We start from the raw sequence: 10,214 nt of genomic DNA, 5'->3' as shown, positions 1-10,214 counted from the left end.
CAGTATACTCACACGGGCACGGACATAGGCTGAAACACGGCAGTGTGACCCCTGCAGTGTCGGAAACTTTAAATGTTTTCAAAAAAAATTTTGAGTTTTCGACTTTGTCCCTATGTATTTCTAATACGTAAATTTGGGCCTCGAGGGCTCGTTTAAGATACAATATGTATGATATTGATTGATTTCAAATATGAAAGCTAGATGAAATGAAATGTCTGATAATTAATTTGTAAACTCCCGTAATGCTCCATAACCCTGTTCTGGCGATGGATTCATGTTAGGGGTGTACGGGCCCAATTTTCCCCCAGCCTTAAACACAAAACACAAATAATAAAACAAAAGGCCCAATTACAAACCCACAAGACACAACCCAAATAAAAACACAACAGAGGCCCAATACCAAGCCCAAAAACCAAAGTCAACTTAGCGTTTTAGAAACTGAAACCCTAAGCGCCGCACCTCACTTCAGACCCTTGGTCTTCGAGCCGCCACAGCCTACCACCGTCAGATGTCCCATCAAACACCTGCAAAGAAGAAAACGAGCAAAGAGAAGGACGACAATAGCAATAGAAACGCAGTCGGCTATAAAAGCCAAAGAAAAATGTAACCCATCTCTGGGGGGATTTTTTTTGTAAAAAAGGAAAAAAAACATTAAGAGAAAGAAATGCAAAGCAAAAACCAAATCAAAGGTTTTAGTAATAAAAACTAAATAATAAAAAAAAGAGGGAGAGAGGACTCACCGGATACCTCGTCTTCAGGCCATCGGAGGATTCCCTTCCGTCGTCGGAACCGAATCCAAGGAGCACCGGAAGCCTCCTCCTTTTTGTTTTTTTGGGGTTGAGAGGACTTAACCTTCAAGGATCCCGTGAAGCATAGGCTAAGAGAGCCCTTTTGCACATCACCGATCACCGCCCAAGGTAGAGGCAATGTAGCGCAAGGGCTGAGCCCTAATCCGGACCCGAAGAGGCTCGGGAGTATGCAAGCTCCTAAAACTTTTCTTTGAGAGTGCTGGAGAATGACAAATCAAAAAAAAGGGTGGCTTTTATAAATGTATCAAAAACGGTGTCATTTTAGGGTTGGTGCTAATAGCCCAAAACGTCGTCGTTTAACCATTTAACCCACGCCCTGGCCCGACCCGATGATGGTCCGCGTGCTTTCAGACCTGAGGGGTTATTTTCCTGCCTGATCCTTCCGCTTTGGCGCCGTTGCGCAATCTAGTCCTTTTTTTTAATTTTGGCCCTGGAATTTCTTTTAGATTTCATTTGCGTCCCGCATGAAGTGTTGTGTTTTGGAGGCTGGGGATATTTTCCTCTTTAGTCCCTCCTTGTTATTCGCGCACTCAATTTGGTCCTTCTCCGTTAATTTATTTACAGATTTGCCCCCGAATTTCGTTTTAAAATTCAATTTAGCTCTTTTTTTATATTTTGGCTATTTTATTATTAAAATTAATAAATTTGATATTATTACTGTTATTATTAATTATTATTGCTATTATTTGTTCATTTATACCTTTAAAATTTCAAACTTTATCATATATATGTACATACTTATATTTTTATATTTTTATGTTTTATAATTTATATCTATATATATATCTATATACATATTTTATTTTCATAAATATATATACACATACTCACATTTTTATAATTTTTATACACGCATATATTTTTGTAACTTATTTATATTTGTATGTGTATTTACATATTTTTTTATATTTTAATACATATCTACATATATCTAAATACCCATTTTATTTTCATAAACACGTACATATGTATACATATTTATATATCTTTTTATATTTTCATAGTTTAATTCATTTTCTTTATTCATTTATTCATTTACATTGTCATCATTATTTTGAGAGAATGTTTAAATTTTATCTGCTTATTTACTTGTTATTTTATATGTAACCGATTTGTCCTTTTTTTCTCTTTATTGTGGTTGCTCGTATTATCTATGTTCACATCATCGTATTCATTATTGTCATTTTTAACATTACATCAATTTTTTCTTCTTCAAATTCGTAAAAAAGGAAATTTAAAATATATATATAAGTAATACTCGGTATTTGGGATCCTCTAGAGAATCAAGCCCTAATGTATTGGGTTCCGATTTTCTTCGTTGAATCTAAATAATCGAGACTACTTTTTTTTAAAAAAAGACATAAATAAAAGGCTCATTATCGGGAATTCAATATGTTGTGTCCTAACGCATTGGATATGGCACGTTGTTTTCTCGAGATGAGGATTTTTTCTAAAAAATAATAAAGGCAATATTTTGCGTTTGGAAATTCGAGAAAACGTGCCCTATTGCGCTGGGTTTCGATTTTTTGTTTAGCCAAATAGCCGAATACCCTCTTAAAGTTTCAAAGTATGGGTTTTGGAAACCATAAGGTGATCTTGGTTTCGAGAGTTTAAAGTATCGTATCCTAATGTGCAGGATGTGATATTTCTTTCGGAACAAGAGAATCTTAAATTTCAACCCATATTGTTCGAGAGTTTTTAGGATCTTATTTTTAAAATTCTTCAAAGTTTTTAATTTTTGACACTAAGACTTTAATTAATCAACTAGGTACCAATTTTGGGCGTTATGAGGGTGATAATCCTTCCTCGTACGTAACCGACTCCCAAACTTGTTTTTCTGAATTTCGTGGACCAAAATCGTTGTTTTATCAAAATCAAATTGTTTATTAAAAATAACCACTTTTCAATGTGATCCGATCACACCTCATCAAAAAGCAATTGGTGGCGACTTCCACATTTGTTTTCATTTTTCAAAACCCAAGTCGACTCTGTTTTGTCAAAAAATGGTGTCAACAGCTTGGCGACTCCACTGGGGACTTAAAAAGAGAGTTAAGCCATGTGTTGATTACTTTTCGTCTTTTTGTCGAAAATCGAGAATTTAATTTAAATTTACGATCCTTTCATTGCATTTCATTCGTCGTTATTACGATCTTCATCATGATGGTTTTATAATTGTTGTGTTGGTTTAAGTTTTGATATATTTCTGCACATTGCATTGCATGACCGTAGGTCAAACCTTTTAAGTGGGAGTGGGAAACTAGTCCTTCGTGAGCTTTTCACCTCCGTGCAGGATAGTAGATCGCTTTCGGGATACATTCGTACCTATGTCTTCGTGAGATTTTCATCTCCGTGCAGCCATAGGGAAATGTATCCCCCTGAACTAAACTCGGTCCATATGAGCCTATAATGGGTGAGGACCGAGGAATCTGCTGGTTCAGGTACCGTTTCCCTAGAAGCCGAACCACATATAGTAAAACTTAGGAACTCGCCCTAGGTAGAACTACGTCGAACCCTAGTGGTTACCCGATTAGGTGTTTTATTATTTCTGGTTTGTATTGAATCTTATTGTTATACATGATACTGACTTTTTGAGTTTTGTTTTGGTTGCATGACATTTGACTACATCGCATTTCATTATAAAAAGTCATTGACTCACATTCGGTTACTATAAGGAAAGCTTGTCATGAAAAACAAATTTCTTGATGAAGTAGAAAATAATGCGATTGTCCGGGTGTGGTTAGAAAAAATGCAACTTGAAAAGGGTGACAGCTTGTTAGAAGGATACACGTCAAAATTATGGGACTTTACTTATATCAGCGTAACACAGAATAATCTTCAAGAGTTGAAAAAAATATGGGCCCAGTGGGATGATGAAACCAATCAGTTATTTTACTATAATTATGGGGATTTGACCTTATTGTTGGATATTAAGGTGGACGAGCATTTGTTTCGAGCTTTGGCCCAGTTTTGGAATTTCGCTTATAGCTACTTCACTTTTGGGGAGGTAGACTTGGTGCCTACTATAGAAGAACATACGGCTCTGCTACGCTATCCAAAGATTCAAGTAAATAACGTATATTCTAAAGCTGTCAACGTCCCAAATCTTGTAAAGAAGTTAATGAACATCTTAGCAATGAGTGAGCAATGGGTTTCAGTCCGGGTCAAACAGAAGGGAGATAGCAAAATGTATCCCTTGAAGGAGTCTGCGTGATCTGATTTTAGCACATCCTGATATTAAGAAGAAGGTCGATGTTTTTTCTTTGAGCATTTATGGACTGATGATTTTTCCTAGAGCACTGGGATACGTTGATAAAACGGTTACGGATTTATTTGATCGACTGGACAAGGGAGTCACACCTGTCCTAGCAATTTTGGCCGAGACATTTAGATCTTTAAGTGCGTGCCGAAGCACGGGTGAGGGAAAATTTATTGGATGTGCACAGTTGTTACTATTTTGGTTCCATAGTCATTTCTGAAAAGTGGATAAAGTTTTCTATCGGATATTTTCTGAAAACTATTCCCCATTAAGAGAACTAGCAGCGACACCGAGACGTGACAACATTACCATGGAAAAGTGGATGGCGATTCTTCAAAATCTCAATGACAAAGATGTTGAATGGAAAGCCCCGTGATTGGTGCTCGATGAGATCTTGTATCGATGTGGGGACTTTGACTGGGTCTCTTTACTCGGGATATAGGGAGCCATTGGCTATGCGCCGTTGTTGGTACTAAAACAGTATAGGTCGAGGCAGTTCGTACCTGCAACCCAAGGGCTGGCCCAGAGTGAGTTTTCATTTAAAGATGATGGTTACAAGAAAAAGATTCAAGAAGTGACCAATGCTTGGAAACAAATCCACCGAATGAAGAGACTTCCCGTTGAACTGATGGTGACCTCCAAATATAACAAGTAGTAGAGTAAGAGGGTCAATGACAATATCCCCAGGCCGAGAAAAGAAGATGTTCGATCGATAGAGGAGTATTTGCAAGTGGTCCCATCCGAGATAGAAATCATAAAGCAGGATTTTGAAAAAAGAAATTTGGAGTTGGGAAAGAAAATAGAGCAATTAGAGGAGGAAAAAATGCAACTAGGACTGGATGTCGACGTTCAAAAGTTAGAGACTGACAAATGGAGAAAAGGAAAAAATAAGGCTGATGAAGACTTGGACAACTTGAAGATGGATTACAAGAAGTTGCGCAGGTCAATAAGAACGGCTGGTTTGGCAAAGACGTCGAAGCAATGGCGACAGGAAATCCAAGAGGAAAAGATTAAAGTTGATCAATGGGAAAAGAAGTTCCAATATGCTCGAGCTCGAGAAGTTACTTTGGAAAAAAGTCTATTAGAGTGTCAAAACAAAAAGATGGGATTGAAAGCTCGAGTAACGGAGTTAGAAAAGTCGCTTCACCTACACCATAGTCATAATTCTGCGATTGAATTAAAGGTAAGCTTAGGTAAAATCGAAGAATTGAAGGAACAGGTAGGACAGCTCGAAGACGCGCTACAAAACAGTGAACTCTGAATAGAGCTTCTTGAGAGAAGTAATGAACAATGGCAAGAGTACTTCCACCGGTCTCAAGATCAGATTAGGGAAAGAGACTATATTATGGGCGAGGCAGTGGCTCAAGTACGCGAAGTAGTCGATCATCTACAAACCCTAGCAGTTCAGGCTGATGTATTAAGTTTCAAGTATGAGTCAAAATCAGACCGAGGCCAAGAATTAGCTTGGCTTCTTAGGAAGGTCAAGGCCTTGAGTATAAGGGCAAAGTCGTATTGTAATCTATTTTATGTAAAGAAATTTATTTTCTAGTAAAGTTTTTCTAATGAAATTGAATCAGAGTCAATATCTCTTTTTGCATTCATTCATCTACATTATATTTCATTATATGCATCAAGTATAATAAAAAGACCCTAATAAACTAAATTATAATAGTTATCCTGGAACATCCTTAAGGCACAAGAAAGAAAACAAAAGCAATGGATCAACGGTTAGAAAGATTGGAACAAATGCAGAAAGAAATGCAAGATAAGATGCAAGAACAATTGGATGCGCTGGAATCCCAAAGAACCATGATGAGCCAACTGGCATAATTATTGGCTGATAAAGGAAAGAGCCCTGCAATCAATTCGGGAGTTGATCAGGAGGACCCTGTTTATCCTCCAGGTTTTACCCCAACAAACACTCAGGCACAACCGGATATGTGTCAACAAGGAGTGCGTGTTCACTTAGACCTCAATGCCAGGTTGGCACATCGACACCGTTGAACTTTCAGATAGGCTCGGGTTCTAACTCGGGAGATAATCCGACCAACCCTGTCGTTCCTGATCTGGACGATGTAGCGGAAGTAGAAAAGGCAAGGCTGGATCTACTGAAGCAACTTGAAGATAGGTGTAGGTGGCTAGAGGAAAAGTTCAAAGCAATGGAAAGTGCTGATTACCGTTGCAAGATCTATGCCAAAGACCTGAGTTTGGTCCCTGACTTAGTTCTCCCACCTAAGATTAAAATGCCTGAGTTTGAGAAGTATAACGGGACTAGCTGTCCTAAAGCCCAGATCACTACGTTCTGTCAGAGGATGACGGGATATATCGACAATGATCAATTGTTAATTCACTGTTTCTAGGACAGTTTGATCGGAGTGGCGGCTAAATGGTACAACCAGCTGGGTCGTGCCCAAATTTGCTCATGGAAGGATTTGGCGCAAGCCTTCATGAGACAATATAGCTATGTAACGGACATGACACCCGATAGGATCATACTACAAAACATGAAGAAGAAACAGAATGAAAACTTCAGGCAGTACGCTTAGAGATTGAGAGAAGTGGCAACCCAAGTCCAGCCGCCTCTTCTGGAAAAAGAAACCACAATGCTTTTCATCAATACTTCAAAGGCCCCGTTCATCACCCATATGTTGGAAAGCGCCACTAAGAGCTTCTCAGATATAGTGATGACCGGTGAAATGATTAAAAATGCGGTGAGAAATGGTAAAATAGATGCGGGAGAGAACTTTAAGAGATCGGCCTCGAGGAAGAAAGAAGGCGAGGTAAATAATGTGGGTACATACAACAAATGATATTCAAAGTCAATCACCATTGGCTCGCCAAAGATAGTAACTACCAGTCATTAGGGTCCCCCGAGGCAGGAATCCAATTCGAGGTTAGAAAGACCCCAATATACACCTATTCTGATAACTTATGGAGAGCTGTATCAAAATATATTTAATGCACATGTGGTAGCCCATTCTTATCTAAAACCCATGCAACCCACATTCCCTAAGTGGTATGATACAAACACTCAATGCGAATATCATGCAGGGATAACGGGGCATTCAATCGAGAATTGTACTGCATTCAAGAAGGTGGTTGAAAGACTCATCAAAATGGGTATTGTAAAGCTCGACGACCCTTCTGGACCTAACGTAGCAGGGAACCCATTACTTGATCATTCGGACAAAGGGGTCAACGCGGTATCTGAGGATGGAAGTAGGAGAATCAAGGTAGACGTGATAGAGGTGAGAACCCCAATGAAATATGTTTAGGACCAGATGGTATATAGGGGTCTAATCACACAAGATTTAGACAAAAGACCTAAAGAGTCAGGATCGTATTGTGAATTCCATGCCAAGGAAAGTCATAATATCCAGGCATGTGCAGAGTTCAGGACCATGGTACAAAACCTGATGGATAATAAAGAGATAGAGTTTTATAAATAGAGTAAAGAATCTGAAACAGGGGAAGTCTGTGCCTCGGAGAAGGGACCCGCAAAAAGGTTTCAAAGGTCAATCACCCAGTGGTGATTATTTCACGACCAAGGAATAATGAAGCAGGGATACAAATACCACTGAAAGTCATAATCCAAAAACCTATCCCCTTTCCCTATAAGTATAACAAATAGGTTCCTTGGAATTATGACTGTAACGTGACAATTCCAAGAGTGGGGAACCCAATAAATGCTTCGGAGGAGAGCAATGACAATGGTTTTTACAAACGTAGTGGAAAGCATTACAATCCAGCAGCTTCAAAAACAGAACCGGTAAAAGGAAAAGCCTTGGTGGTCAAGTAAAAGAATGAAAAAGCGGTCTGACTGGAATCACCTGTCAACGAGCTAGTAACGAAGAATGAAGCTAAGGAGTTTCTAAAATTCTTAAAGCATAGTGAATACAGTGTCGTAAACCAGTTACATAAGCAACCAGCTCGTATCTCGATACCAGCGTTACTCTTAAGCTCGAAGGTACATTGCAGCGCGTTAATGAGAGTATTAAATGAAACTTACGTTACTAATGACATTTCTGTGAACAAGTTAGACCGTCTGGTTGGTAACATAAGTGCTGATAACTTTATTTTCTTTAACGACGATGAAATACCACCGGGAAGCATGGGATCAACCAAAGCTTTCCACATTACAACCTGTTGTAAGGGGTACATGTTGCCGGAAGTATTAATTGATAATGGATCAGCCCTAAATATCTTACTTTTATCCACCCTGAATAGGTTGCCCGTGGATAGCTCGCATATGAAAACGTGTCAGAACATAGTGAGGGCGTTCGATGGTACTGAAAGAAAAGTAATGGGAAGAATTGAAATTCCCCTTTTAATCGACCCAAGCACATACGAGGTAGATTTCCTGGTAATGGACATCAAGCCTTCTTACAATTGTTTATTAGGAAGGCCTTCGATTCATTCAACAGGAGCAGTACCCTTATCGCTGCACCAAAAGTTAAAGTTGGTAACAGAGGGTCGGTTGGTGACGATCAATGCAGAAGAGGATGTCATTGCGGCTGTAAGTAGTAACGCACCGTATATCGAGACAAAAGAAGAAGCCATTGAATGTTCATTCCAATTGCTGGAATTTGTAAATGCAACTTTCATTATGGAAGGGAGTAAGATCCCCGCACCCAGAATACCTAAAACAACGAGCATAGATCTACAAATGATGGCTGAAAAAGGGGTTCTACCTGGAAAAAGACTCGGGAAGTACCTCCAATGGAGAGTAGAGGTACCCGGATTAATGGATAAACAAGACCGTTTCGGCTAAGGGTATAAACCAGATGCAAGATAAAATAAGAAAGAGTTGGAGAGGAAGTGGGAAAGGAGAAAAGCACGTTTGGATGGAGAAGAAATTAAGTGAGAACCCATGATAATTCCTCACATATCTAGAACCTTCGTATCAGGGGAAACTATTCACTCTGAACCGCTGACGTCGAGAAAGGGAATGACAGAAGAAATATTGGGGAATCTGAGCATCAATGCAATATAAGAAGAATAAGTGGAAGAAGGGAATTCATCAGGCATTTGCCCTTATGAGCCAAGAAGCGTTAGAAATAATTGGACTGCCGACGAGATTCCTGTAACTTTTAAAGTTGATTCAGAGTAATATTCAGAACACACTTGTTCCTCTGAGCCTGGGAGCAACAAGAATCTTTTGTAAAAGGCATACGTCTAAAATCTTATTTCAATGAAATATATCATTCAGACTCATTTTGAGCAAATATTCTTTTATTCTTTCCATTTCATTCATAAACATACTATGCATATAATTCTTCTTAGATTATTTTCTTTGAATTCCCCTTCATCTCAATAACAGGTTACCAGATATTAATGATATGAGCAATACTGCTACTAACTCAGAGTTCCCTTTTGAGCAAGACATGTGTATAGATGATTCTCAGGATTTTGAAGATGATCGAGGCTGTAACTTATCTCCTGATTTGTTCAGAATGGTAGAACAAGAAGAAAAACAGATCCTACCCTATAAAGAGTCGATGGAAGTTGTGAGTTTAGAGGAGGGAAAAGAAGTGAAAATTAGAGCTTGCATTGATGCAGAGACGAAGCGAGATCTCATTGAGTTGCTTCAAGAATTCAAAGATGTCTTTGCATGGTCCTATCAAGACATGCCCGGGTTAAACACTGATATAGTGGTGCACCGACTCCCCATAAGAAAAGAATGCAAACCAGTTCAGCAAAAACTCCGAAGGATGAGACATAATGTCTTGTTGAAAATAAAAAAAGGAGTTAAGAAGCAGTTTGATGCTGGTCTCTTCCAAGTGGTCAAGTATTCAGAATGGGTAGCCAACATAGTCCATGTTCCTAAGAAAGATGGAAAAGTGCGAATGTGTGTGGACTATAGAGATTTGAACAAAGTCAGTCCCAAAGATAATTTCTCGTTGCCCCATATTGATACCTTAGTGGACAACACGACCGGTTACTCACTGTTCTCTTTCATGGATGGCTTCTCCGGGTACAACCAAATCAGGATGCATCCTGAAGACATAGAGAAAACCACCTTCGTAATGATATGGGGGACATTTTGCAACAAAGTGATGCCGTTTGGACTAAAAAATACAGGGGCAACGTATCAGAGAGCCATGGTAACCTTGTTCCATGACATGATGCACAAAGAGATAGAAGTCTAT

Source organism: Gossypium hirsutum, chromosome D12 (assembly GCF_007990345.1).
Source record: "Gossypium hirsutum isolate 1008001.06 chromosome D12, Gossypium_hirsutum_v2.1, whole genome shotgun sequence".
NCBI classification, from domain to species: domain Eukaryota; kingdom Viridiplantae; phylum Streptophyta; class Magnoliopsida; order Malvales; family Malvaceae; genus Gossypium; species Gossypium hirsutum.
This window is presented reverse-complemented; position numbering follows the sequence as displayed.